At 43.8% G+C, this 12,500-nt stretch overlaps 1 protein-coding gene across 5 annotated transcripts in view; it reads left to right on the top strand.

Annotated features, from left to right (window-relative positions):
- The window catches only part of LOC123503376 (band 3 anion transport protein-like), a 121,351-nt gene that overhangs the window by 4,770 nt on the left and 104,081 nt on the right, over positions 1 to 12,500 (top strand). For all 5 annotated transcript variants that reach the window (XM_045253081.1, XM_045253078.1, XM_045253080.1 and 2 more), the window contains exon 2: positions 11,081 to 11,191. The gene's annotated coding sequence lies outside the window, so the exon portion shown is untranslated. The remainder of the gene's footprint in view (positions 1 to 11,080; positions 11,192 to 12,500) is intronic.

The raw sequence follows: 12,500 nt of genomic DNA, 5'->3' as shown, positions 1-12,500 counted from the left end.
TTTTATTGACGAGAAAAACCTGATAAATCTCCTTATTTTTTTTACCCTTATCCATTTCGAAGTGGAATAGCAACACTTTACAACGGCAACACGTGTCCTGCTCACCTTGAGACACGCCCAACTCCCTCGCTGGCCTTTTTCTGAAACCCAAAAACTTCCTTTATATTTTGTTACATCTGCTTTTATCTTTTTTTGTCCTCCCATTTGGCTTCCCGGACCAGACCACAGCGTAATTCCAGTTTTCCATCCTGTCGCTCCTGTCAGGTTCTTGGTATCACAGGCTGAAGATTCTGTTTATTTTTTTCCCTCTGTAGAAAAATGAGCTTTGTTTGAATATCCTGTGACACGACCACCGCACCAGCGCACCACCTTTTCATGTTTGTTGTTTTCCTTTATGTAGGAGAGAAAGTCAGTCAATACCATCATAATGTCAAAAAAATAAATAAATAAAAAAAAAAAAAGGCCCACTTGATGCTGGTTCTCTAAAGGATAAAAAGAGTTATCCAAAATTAGGGAGCAAATGTCATGACACCTGTACCCGTTACTACATTATGAAGGCGACGTTACACACACACACACACACACACACACACACACACACACACACACACACACACACACACACACACACACACACACACACACACACACACACACACACACATTCTCTCTCTCTCTCTCTCTCTCTCTCTCTCTCTCTCTCTCTCTCTCTCTCTCTCTCTCTCCTTTATCTCTTTTCCTGTCGGTGGAGATTCTTGCCTCTTGTGTTGCTAAGGGTTTCATTGACAGTGAGCACCTTGAGTCTCGGAGGTGTGGAAGGAAGGTCCCAGTCTTACCTGTATAGCGTGTGCCCTTAGCTGTTTCTTCCAGGTCACGTGCTCTTCATGTGATCCTCAAGCTTGGGAGAAGGGGATGTGAATCACACACACACACACACACACACACACACACACACACACACACACACACACGCACAAAACAGGGATTGACTCATTTCCTTACATACATGATATAGTTAACATTTATTTTCAATGTCATCTTAATGTGTGTGTGTGTGTGTGTGTGTGTGTGTGTGTGTGTGTGTGTGTGTGTGTGTGTGTGTGTGTGTGACTTTAGGCACACGTTACCGTTATTTATATATAGAAGAAGGAAAATTCAGTTCTGTTTTCCTCCCTCAGTCACGGACGTCCTGTTATGGATGAGTATTTCTATAACAAACGCATTATCTTCTGTATATAAAGTTGGTACAAAACCCTTTAACCCGTTCAGTAGCATGACGCGTTTTCATGTTTATTCTGCATAGTATTTGGTGGCTTTATACAGCTTCAGAAAGTTGTGTGGGGTATTTAAATATTGAAGACTCTGGCCATTAATCTTCTGACCTCCATAGATCCTTCCTAATGTCAACAAAATGGTCTAATCGTGCGCAAATCTCAAGGTAGAAATGTATCGTAGTATTGAAGAGATTAATATTTCCTACTTGGTTACCTATGAACACCAAGCAATACTTGATCCCTGCCCTTCATAAAAACCAAGATAGTAGCTTTAATAATCTCTGTAAGCATTTTCCGTTGCCAATCGCCATTTTCTTTATCTTAGAATTTTACACTTTCACCTGTCAACTCAGCAATATTCTGTATCTATGCATGAAAACTCTAGACCAGAAATGTCTCGTAGATTAAACATTTTGATCACCTCGCATCCTTGACACTTTCTCCCGTGGTGTATAAGTGGCAGTAGAAGAATAGAGGATAGAAGCTATGGTCAAAAAAAGCTATTATTTCCTGTACCAGCTCCTGTATCTACTCCTTCTTATGTGTCAGTCGCTCCTCCTCTGTGCTACTCTACTTACACCCTTCCGCCGGCCTTTCCACTACCTTTTCGACCCACTCTCTAGTAAACACATGCACGGATCGAGGACTTTCACTGCGGTAGGGACTCGATGCCCAAAAGTTTCGCTGTCTTATCTCACCTGTTGTAATAGGAAGCCATTATAGAAGGTGTTGAGGTTTCCATGCTTGTTGATAGGATTCTAGTGATGTTTTAACTAATTGTTCGTGATCACTTATAGGAAATGGACATGAGAATCTGGTTTGTCATTTAGAAGGTCTTTAGAATTACTTAGAACACTCTCTCTCTCTCTCTCTCTCTCTCTCTCTCTCTCTCTCTCTCTCTCTCTCTCTCTCTCTCTCTCTCTCTCTCTCACACTCACACACACACACACACACACAGATGATTCCCTCGCCCCGTCTCTGTGTTTCTATCGTTATTGCCTGTCTTCCTTCTCTCCTCTCTCCTCTCCTCTCCTCTCCTCTCCTGACTTACTGCTGTTGCGTAAGACCAGCTACTCTCACTCTTACCTGCACTATTCCCTCACCACATTATCATGCCAAGTAACGTTCATACCCTTCCCCATAAACGATACTAGTCATTCTGTACCTTTCCTTTCCTTTCCCTCATGTGATTACTGCTGTCTGACTGTCTGTTTCTCTCTCTCTCTCTCTCTCTCTCTCTCTCTCTCTCTCTCTCTCTCTCTCTCTCTCTCTCTCTCTCTCTCTCTCTCTCTCTCTCTGGTAGTGGATCTTATATATTCTTAATTTTTCCTTGTTTATGAGGAGACATTTATTTATTTGTTTATTTATTTTTTACGTTCTTCCGATTGATATTTATTGTGGTCCTCTCATCCTGTTTGTTTGTCAGTGGGAAGTGGTGTTTGGTTGGTCTTCCTCCTCACCACGATGCAGTCTTATTTATTTGTTTGCCTGTGATTGTTTAAGTTTGTTATGTTTTGCATAGTAATTTTCTTGCCTCTTTCACTCTCTGTTTGTTTCTGTGTGTGTGTGTGTGTGTGTGTGTGTGTGTGTGTGTGTGTGTGTGTTGTCTGTCTGTCTGTCTGTCTGTCTGTCTGTCTGTCTGTCTGTCTGTCTGTCTGTCTGTCTGTCTGTCTGTCTGTCTGTCTGTCTGTCTCTCTCTCTCTCTCTCTCTCTCTCTCTCTCTCTCTCTCTCTCTCTCTCTCTCTCTCTCTCTCTCTCTCTCTCTCTCACACACACACACACACACACACACACACACACACACACACACACACACACACGGGCTAGTCTCGTCAACAACTAGGTGTTATTGTTGTCGCAGCCGTCGTCTTAGCAACAACTGCCTCGTGCAGTCGTACATAAGCTCTCGTCTCGAATAGCTCAAGTGAAAACTGCGTACTTGTCTTGTGCCTGGCGGCGAGTCGACCACCGCAGCAGCCACCCCTCTCCTGCCGGCCACCTACCACCACCTACGTATGCCTGCAAGGTGTGTGTGTGTGTGTGTGTGTGTGTGTGTGTGTGTGTGTGTGTGTGTGTGTGTGTGTGTTTTCCTGTTTACCATGAACGTTGCGTTTTCTTCATGGTATTCCCCTCAAAAACATTCAATAATCAGTTGAGGTGATAGTGGTGCTGGTGATGGTGGTGATGGTGGTTGTGGTGGTGGTGTAGCGCGCCTCCCAGCACTGCTTGAGCGCGTCCGTGAGTGGATGAGGTGTTGGGATTCCTTCAGGTGGTGGCTTCATACATTATTCATTTTTTCCATTCCTCTGACTCGAGCTTCAGCGATGAGTGTGACGCTGCACCGCCTGCCGCCAGTCACCCTCTGCAGTCCATTGTGTAATTTTTGTGTTGGCAACTGTAATTTTGTTTGACCTTGTGACGGACATCGGGCCCTTGGGTCTAGCGGAGAGGAATGTGCCGAGTGGCTTTCCCGCCACATCTTGAGGCAAGAAAGCTGGCCAGTCCGGGGGCACGGAGGGACTAGGAAAGAAATGTTGTGCCACCAGAACCCCGGTTATCGCAGGAAGAGGATATGAACAGAATAAGGATGTATATTCAGTAACAAAAGCACAGTTATAATGTCTCTGTCCTGCCTTGGTCTGCTGAGATGTAAAAATGAGCGGAGCATCTTGGCAAGTGAAGACAGTGCTGACCTCCCGTCGCCCGGTGGGGGGGAAATAGGAGGCTGCCAGTATCCCGTCCAGGAGACGAGTCCCAGTCATCACTGTTGATCCGTCGCCTTCCGGTTCTAACTCACGCCTTAATGTTTACACCCTCACTTCCTCTGCCAGCAAACCTCCGCTGAGTGTGCTGCTGAGAGGGAACAATTGGCTTCCCTGTCAAGGCAGATAACTGCTCCTACCAGCATTGTTGTCTGCGAACTTACTATCAAAAACTTACCTCAGATGTTTTCCTGTCCAGCAGACACTATTACTCGCCAGGTAGCCATCCACGTGCCCAGGCCGGGTGAAGGTGACGGGGTACGCATTAAGAGACGTCGAGCCCTTGCACTCTGGTCTGTTTCTGTGGTCTTTAGTAGGTTATTCACCTGCCCATCTGAGAGACGGGGCAGGGACTGTTCGGGTTGCTACACTTACTCCCCGAGGCCCCCACTCTGGATGTTCATTACCTGCCATCTAAGGGCAGCCGTTCGTGTGGGGTGTCTCCCGCCCACCTGCCAGGAGAGCCACTCACACCTGTCTTGAGCAGCACCAGGTGAGGCTGCACACCGTTACGAGGCAGACCGTGCGGTGGGGTGGGGAGGATGCGAGAATGGTGAGCTGTAGCAACACCCAGAGCTGGTCCGGGTGCTAACAGGACGCGAAGATCAGTGCTGAGCCAAGGGCGAAGTGTCAACGGGACCTGCAGTGATGTGTATCTTAACCTACCACAAATGCACCCCAAATATTTATCTCTCTCTCTCTCTCTCTCTCTCTCTCTCTCTCTCTCTCTCTCTCTCTCTCTCTCTCTCTCTCTCTCTCTCTCTCTCTCTCTCTCTCTCTCTGATGATGTCTGACATTTTAACCCATTCAATACTGAGACGCATTTTTACCATGAATTTTTGATGTGATTAGACGATTTTATTTACATTAGGAAGGGTCGATAAAGGTCAGGAGATTAATGGCAACACTTTTCACTATTCTAATCTCCCACATAAGTTTCTGAAGCTGTATGAAATCACCAGATAGTAAGCAGAAGGAACATGGAAACGCGTCAATGGCCAAAAAGTAGTGAACCTCCCGGAAGCATAACAATAAGTGACCCTTGTCTCTTGTAACCAGTGCCTCTCTTTCTCACCCACGGTCGCACAGCCTTCCTCCATTCAGCACAGTGATGACTCAGGCCGCGCACCTCAGCAGAATGGCCGGCGTGTTGTCGTTGCTTTGCTGAACATGTTGCGTTGGGTTGGCAGTATTAGCAGCAAAAAATATAGCAGTTGGAGAAATAGTAATAGTAGTTGTTGTGGTGAGGTGGTAGTCGGAGTAGTTGGAGTAGTAGTAGTAGAAATAGTATAGTTCTTGCAGTATTAGTGGTAGTAGTATAGTAGTAGTAGTAGTAGTAGTAGTAGTAATAGTTAGTAGGAGGAAGAGAAGGAGTATTTGGTGTTGTTTTCTCGTCTTATACTTCTTCTTCTTCTTCTTCTTCTTCTTCTTCTTCTTCTTCTTCTTCTTCTTGCGCCATCACAATCATCACCACCACTACCATTATCATCAGCACAACCGTAAACACATTATTATTATTATTATTATTATTATTATTGTTGTTGTTGTTGTTGTTATTGATAAACTAGAGAACAAAACAAAAATTGCGAATTGTGTCAAGGCCATTAAAAGACTGTGTGTGCGTGTGTGTGTGTGTGTGTGTGCTGACATCACAGAAGCCGCAAAGTAAGGCTGTGGTAAAGTAATCTTGAGGTAACCAACAAGGCCTTGTGTTAGAGAGAGAGAGAGAGAGAGAGAGAGAGAGAGAGAGAGAGAGAGTAAAAGAAAAAAAAAAGAAATTGCAAGACGAGAACTGAAGGGCAAACAGAGGACAAACACACACACACACACACACACACACACACACACACACACACACACACACACACACACACACACACACACACACACACACACACACACACACACACACACACAAAGATAAACATGAACCTATACTTTCCTCAGCATTTTGAGTCTACATCCTATATACACTTTGCCTTGGATTCTTTAAAAACTCTCTGCCTCTCCCTAAGTTCTGCCCACAGTCTGTCTCCTTGGTTCAAAACATGTGTAGCTTATTGATGATATAATTGATTTTAGGTGAATTATACTTGTTTTCTGTTGACCCACACACTTGAAGACAGACTACGGTTCTCCTTAAGATTCTGACAGCCACGCTTTCCCTGGGACGCTATTCAGACGGAGACCCAAGAGCCACTTTATAGTAGACAGACTACAGTGGAGAGGTGACCGTGGAGGCGACTAAGCTTCCCTCTGTCTCGGTTCATTTGGCTCTCATGCACAGGTATTGATCGGCGTCTTTCTGGACGAGCTACATACTATATCGTGTTAGTTTCCGTCGCGTCACGAGATGGATCGATATCATGCACTGTGATGGTAGTGGTTGATGTAACGCCTTATTCAATAATGCCTTACTCTCTCACCGCGATAATTTTCCAAGGCCACAGAAACAACTAATCAGATTTTCAGGACTGTTTCTCCTTTTAGTAAACCAGAATCTTGCCAGTCCAGCATCAAAGCCATAGAAACACTCTTAAAAACACGAGTATCTTCAACTGGAATCTTTGGAAAGCAGTGATGGTGAAAGAGCAAAGCTTTTCTATCACCCGTATTCAGAATTGCCTTGCTCTCTTCACGACAATTTTCCAAGGCCACAGAGACGACACTACCCAGGTTTTCGAGACAGTTTCTCCTTTTGATTTACCTGCCAATCTTGCCAATCCTTCCCAGCAACCATAAGAATACACTTGAAAACACGAGATCTTCAGCTGGAGCCTTTTGAAATAGTGATGGCGAGAGAGCAAAGCGTTTTAGAATACTGGTCTAAGTGTACTGGTAGTAGTGGTAGTTGACATTGTTATTGCTGTAGTTATAGTAGGAGTAGTGGTGGTGGTGGTGGTGATGGTGGTGGTGGTGATAGAACAAAATAAGCCCAACCTGCTGTAAAAGAATGATTGTTTTCGGAAAGAATGGAGTGAAACTTTAACGACATTTTCCCTGTGAATGAGAAACCTGTGGGTGACCTTTCCTGGAACAACACACACGAGAAGGAGAGAGAGAGAGAGAGAAAAAAAAAAAGGGAGTAAGATAAACGAGAACGAATACGAGGAAAACTAGACGAAGAAAAGCTGAAAGACGAAGAAGAGAAGGAAGCAGAAGGCGAAGAAGACGACTACTTGTATTAAAAAAAGGCTATTGATCAGCAAAAGTTCACGGATGCATAATGTATTGCTTAGTCTGCGTCAAGAGGGATGCGTACAGCTGCTGCTCGGGGTGACTCGGGCAGCGGAGACGTATCCAGTTTGCCATCATGGAGATAAGAGAACACAACTTTTTTTTGGCTGTCTTCTTTGAGGTGATCATAGAGAGAGAGAGAGAGAGTGAGTGAGAGTGAGAGTGAGAGAGAGAGGTATGATCAGCCTTACAGAAACACCACATTTTTAACCATACGCAAAAGAAAAAAAGAAAAAATGAAAAAAATAGATTAAAAAACACGAGAGAGAGAGAGAGACAGTGACAGAGAGAGACACGTATTATTGAGTGATTCCAACCTTGATGTTCTTTTGTGTCCCATAATTTCTTCCTTTTTTTATTATTTTCATTCATCACTGCCCGTCTTTTGTTCCTGTTGCTGTATGTAACGTTCCTCCATTTGCTTCAGTCCTCAACATCGGTTAGATAGAGTCAAACCTTCCCTTTGCTTTACTTAACCTCACCTTGTCACTTCACCTCAATTCACATGCTTATTAATTAACTCCTAATGCCACAGGACTTCCTTTATACTCGTAACCTCTCTTGCATGCATCCCCGTTAATGTTTTAGGTCAAGGCTGGCTCATCTAGAGACAGGAGAGCGTTACTTGTACATCACCCAGATCACAGCTCTTAGATACTAAATGTAGGTTGTGTCCGACTAACTCATTTACAAATTAACCCAAAACCGTTCAGGCAGAGACGAGGCGCTGATCTGATAAGCGGCCCCAGCTCACTTTTGCTTGCTTTTATTCAGGGATTGAGTTATGTTACCACGACACAAGGAGAGGAAAGTCATGACGCTGGTTTTGAAGGTTAGTGCCGCGTCGTGAAGGTGAAGGTGGCTAGCAAAAATGTTCACTCGACTGCAAAAACTTGACACAGAGCGGGAAATCCAGGGAATGGTTTAGATGGTATCGTTCTCTCTCTCTCTCTCTCTCTCTCTCTCTCTCTCTCTCTCTGCGTATGGGAATTCCAGTGAAGTTTAAATTAAGCTTGAATGTTTTTCCTGTCTTTCATCGGAATATACATAAAAAAACTTATATGTTTTTCTTCCTATGTACCTTAAATAAAAAAAAAATCATAATATTCTACTACTACGAAAGACTCTTCAATCCTATCCAGTGTTCGTGTATCTACTACGCTCTTGGTATGTCTCGTGTGTCGCTCAGAGTACAGAGGAGGTATAGAAGCATTGCCGCGAGCCAGGCCAGGGAGGGTGACGAGGTGCGCTAGGTGTCATTGGCTGGGTCTCTGGCGGCGGCTAGATCAGAAACCTTTATACTATTATCAACGAACAATACCACCACTTTCTCTCTCTCTCTCTCTCTCTCTCTCTCTCTCTCTCTCTCTCTCTCTCTCTCTCTCTCACATTGTAAATTCTAATATGATTTGATTTAGGAAAGATTTGTAAAGGAAAATTGTCAGAAACTAGTTTACGTAAGAGAGAGAGAGAGAGAGAGAGAGAGAGAGAGAGAGAGAGAGAGAAAGAGAGAAAGAGAAAGAGAATCATCAAAACTTACCTCATGTTAACTTAAATTAAAACAACTAACATGAAAAATCTTTCCTCAAAATACTAAAAAAAAAAAATAATAATACAAATTTTAATGCTACCTATCACATTAATAAATCTCTCTCTTACTGTCCTCCTTACCTTCAAATAGAAAAGGAATTAAACCCCATAAGAAAAGTTGATATAATACGCAAACTCCTTTTTATTATGATTTCTTTGGAGGTTAGTTATGCAAATCCACTTTTTTATGTTTCGTTGTGTGGTGCTTTGCGTCGCGGTGAAAGCTGCAGTAAGGAACCGATCTTTCTCCTCCCCTTGAACATCTGAGGGTACGTTCTTTATAGTGTACGGTGCCCTTGTGAGTGGCGGCGGTGGTGGTGGTGGTCATGGTGGTGGTCCTGGTGGTGTCGTTAAGAGTAATGAGTGGTATTGTGAGGTTGTAGTAGTAGTAGTAGTAGTAGTAGTAGTAGTAGTAGAAAGAGGAGGAGTAATAGTGGTAGTACCTGATAATAGTGTAAGTAGTAGTAGTAGTACTTGTTGTTATTGTAGTATTAGTAGTAGTATAGTAGAAAGATGAAGAGTGGTAGTACTTGATGATAGTAGTTGCAGTAGTTGTAGTTATTGCTGTAAAAATAGGATTGCAAGTAGTGTCCTAATAGTAGTAGTAGTAGCAGTGATAGTAGTAGTAGTAGTAGTAGTAGTAGTAGTTGTTGTTCCACCATCACGTCAACTCAGCCACTCAGCACACCTGCACGATACGAACATTCATTACCAATTCTATTTACCTTTCCTTGGAGGCAGTTGACGTGTTCCTGTGGGCGGTGTTTGCCTGGAAGCGCGTATTGTTGCTGTTACTATTCTTGTTGTTGTTCTTGGTGGCGGTGGTGGTGATGGTGGTGGTGGTGTCACGTGTACATACGTCTGCTCACCTGAAAAAATTTGTTTGTTTATTTTTTTTGTCCCTCTTTTTCTTACTAGTCATTCCACCTTTCACTTCCTCCTTCATCTCCCTTGTTGCTGTTGTTGTTGTTGTTGTTGTTGTTGTTGTTGTTGTTGTTAATGTTGTTTTCTTCGTCGTGTTTTCCCGGCAGTGTTGTATGACCTCCATTTTGCGGCGTCTCGGTTCAATAGATCAATAAATCAATCATCTTTTTTCATTTTCTTCTTCTTCTTCTTCTTCTTCTTCTTCTTCTTCTTCTTTTGTACCTAGACTATCACGACTTCTGCTACTACTACTACTACTACTACTACTACTAATAATAATAATAATAATAATAATAATAACTTCTACTACTACTACTACTACTACTACTACTACTACTACTACTACAATTACTACTACTACTACTACTACTACTACTACTACTACTACTACTACTACTACTACTACTACTACTACTACTACTACTACTCTCCCTGCAACGCTCCTGACTCTTTCTGACACACATTCTCTCTCCCTCCCTCCATTCCCCTCCTTCCCTCCCTCTCTATCTCACTCAGAGGTGGGCCACGCCTCTTACCTCCCACCATCTGCAGATTTCCCTTCACCTGACGTCCATCCCCTCCCGTTAACCTTTACCTGGGAAAGAAAGTTGGGGCAGGTATGCTGGTAGCGAGAGTGGAGGGAGGGAGGGAGGTAGGAGAGAAAGGGACAGGTTAAGAGAAGGTTATGTTTACCTTTGTGATATCCCTAGTTGTTGTTTTCTTATTCACTCTCCAAAACGCAGAACAAGTAGCAGCTGATATGTTGGTTCTGACGTGGTTGCGTGTTTAGCTGCAGTGTCTAATGGAGGTAATACACATAGGGTTGATTGTAAGAGGATCGAATAGCTCTCCCGTGACTCCTTTATCTCCCCTTAATTAATTTATTGCACGGCATCACCTCACCTTCCTTTCGTGGCGCCAGATGTCAGTCAGTACTCATTCCTTCATTGGTAACTGTTTGTATTCACCTTTCACTTTTCCCTGCATCTGTGGGGGTCGTGTGTCAGCATTCATAGCGCTGCGGAATATGCTTCGTTGACATACAGGAAGTGGAGAGAAGGAGAGGCTGATATTGTAATTTTATAAGCTACAGAAGTGTCCAGCAGATTATCGCGCAGGAAATTAATGTTAGGATTATGAAAGAATTATCGTGCTAACCACTCATTTAACTACTAACTATTCATCTATCCCATCACTACATTCCTTAAGAGCAAAGTCCTTGTCTTCCCACTTATCAACACCTCCTCAAGCAAACCTCACGCTGAACTAACACGTGCTTCTCTTCCTCTACAGGTGTGTGAGAGTGTTGCCCCTCCCTGCCGCCACCGCCGACCGCACCAACGCACCCCCACCTGCCCTTCACGTCTCCTCTACAGCACTACAAGCTAACGCAGACTCCAACAGGTGAGTACTCATTGCCCAGGTGATTTTTTGCCGTATATCTTGTCCTTTTCTTAGCGTGTGCATTTGCCCTTCTCTCTGACCTCTGTCTAGTATGAGCCAAATGTATTTTTCTCTTAATCACGTGTTGCCAACACACACACACACACACACACACACACACACACACACACACACACACACACACACACACACACACACACACACACACACCAGTACCTTTCCCTCCCCCACCCCCCGCCTCCGTTCTCTCCCTTTCTCCCTGCAGCAGATCCAGTCTTCATCTTACCTCTTCACCTTCTCAGCGACCTCTAAGCGCCCTTACTCGTTATCGTCAGTGTTCAGGGGAGATCGAGGGGCCAGTGAGGAAGGACTGGAGGATGACGGCGAGGAAGTCAGAGAGAGAGAGAGAGAGAGTAGGAAAGACTGAGGCAAGCAGGTTTATGTTAGCAAAAGGAGGTATGTCAGTCAACCTTCATGCGGTGAGGAAATACCTAGAGTGTAATTAAAGATAAGTCTCTCTCTCTCTCTCTCTCTCTCTCTCTCTCTCTCTCTCTCTCTCTCTCTCTCTCTCTCGAGTGAAGTGACCAACTATACCAGGAAGACACTAATACACCACCTGTGCCACTTAAAACACCTGCATACACACACACACTCGCACACACACACTCGCACACACACACACACACACACACACACACACACACACACACACACACACACACACACACACACACACACACACACACACGACTGGTATTGACTTTTTTTCGCTCACTAAATTACTGTAATATTATTTTTATTAAGAGTAAGAGTGTGAGCTGGGGACGTGTTGACTTTGCTTCTTCTTTCTTGCTGAGTCAGAGTGGAGGGTTGGACTGGGAAAAGGTTGTTGTTGTTGTTGTTTTCTTCTTTTTCTTCTCTTCTTGTTTTCTTTTACTTCTATTCCTGCTCCTCCTACTTCTACTTCTACTTCTGCTAATTACTTCTAATACTGCTTTTATCCTTCCTATTGTTAGTTTTTTTTTTTTTTTTTTGTGTGTGTGTTTTTGTTATCGATGTTTTGTTGATGTAGTTGAAAGAAATTCACGGAAAGGGATGGGTCTAGTCTTCTGGCAATGAGGAGTTCAACATAAGCAGGATGTTTGAGTGGTTTCCGTCCGCTTCACTGGCGTTACTTGCTCTTTTGCTCGTGGTTGGTGGTGTGCGTTACGTTGAGTTGAATCACAGTAGCAAACACCAAGCTGCGATTAATGTAGAACTCACCACACAAACGTTCACACTGATCGAATGTGAACTTAGAATACTCGTA

Source organism: Portunus trituberculatus, chromosome 14 (assembly GCF_017591435.1).
Source record: "Portunus trituberculatus isolate SZX2019 chromosome 14, ASM1759143v1, whole genome shotgun sequence".
NCBI lineage: Eukaryota > Metazoa > Arthropoda > Malacostraca > Decapoda > Portunidae > Portunus > Portunus trituberculatus.
Note: the sequence above shows the minus strand (reverse complement) of the source record. Positions and strands in the feature narration are given on the sequence as shown.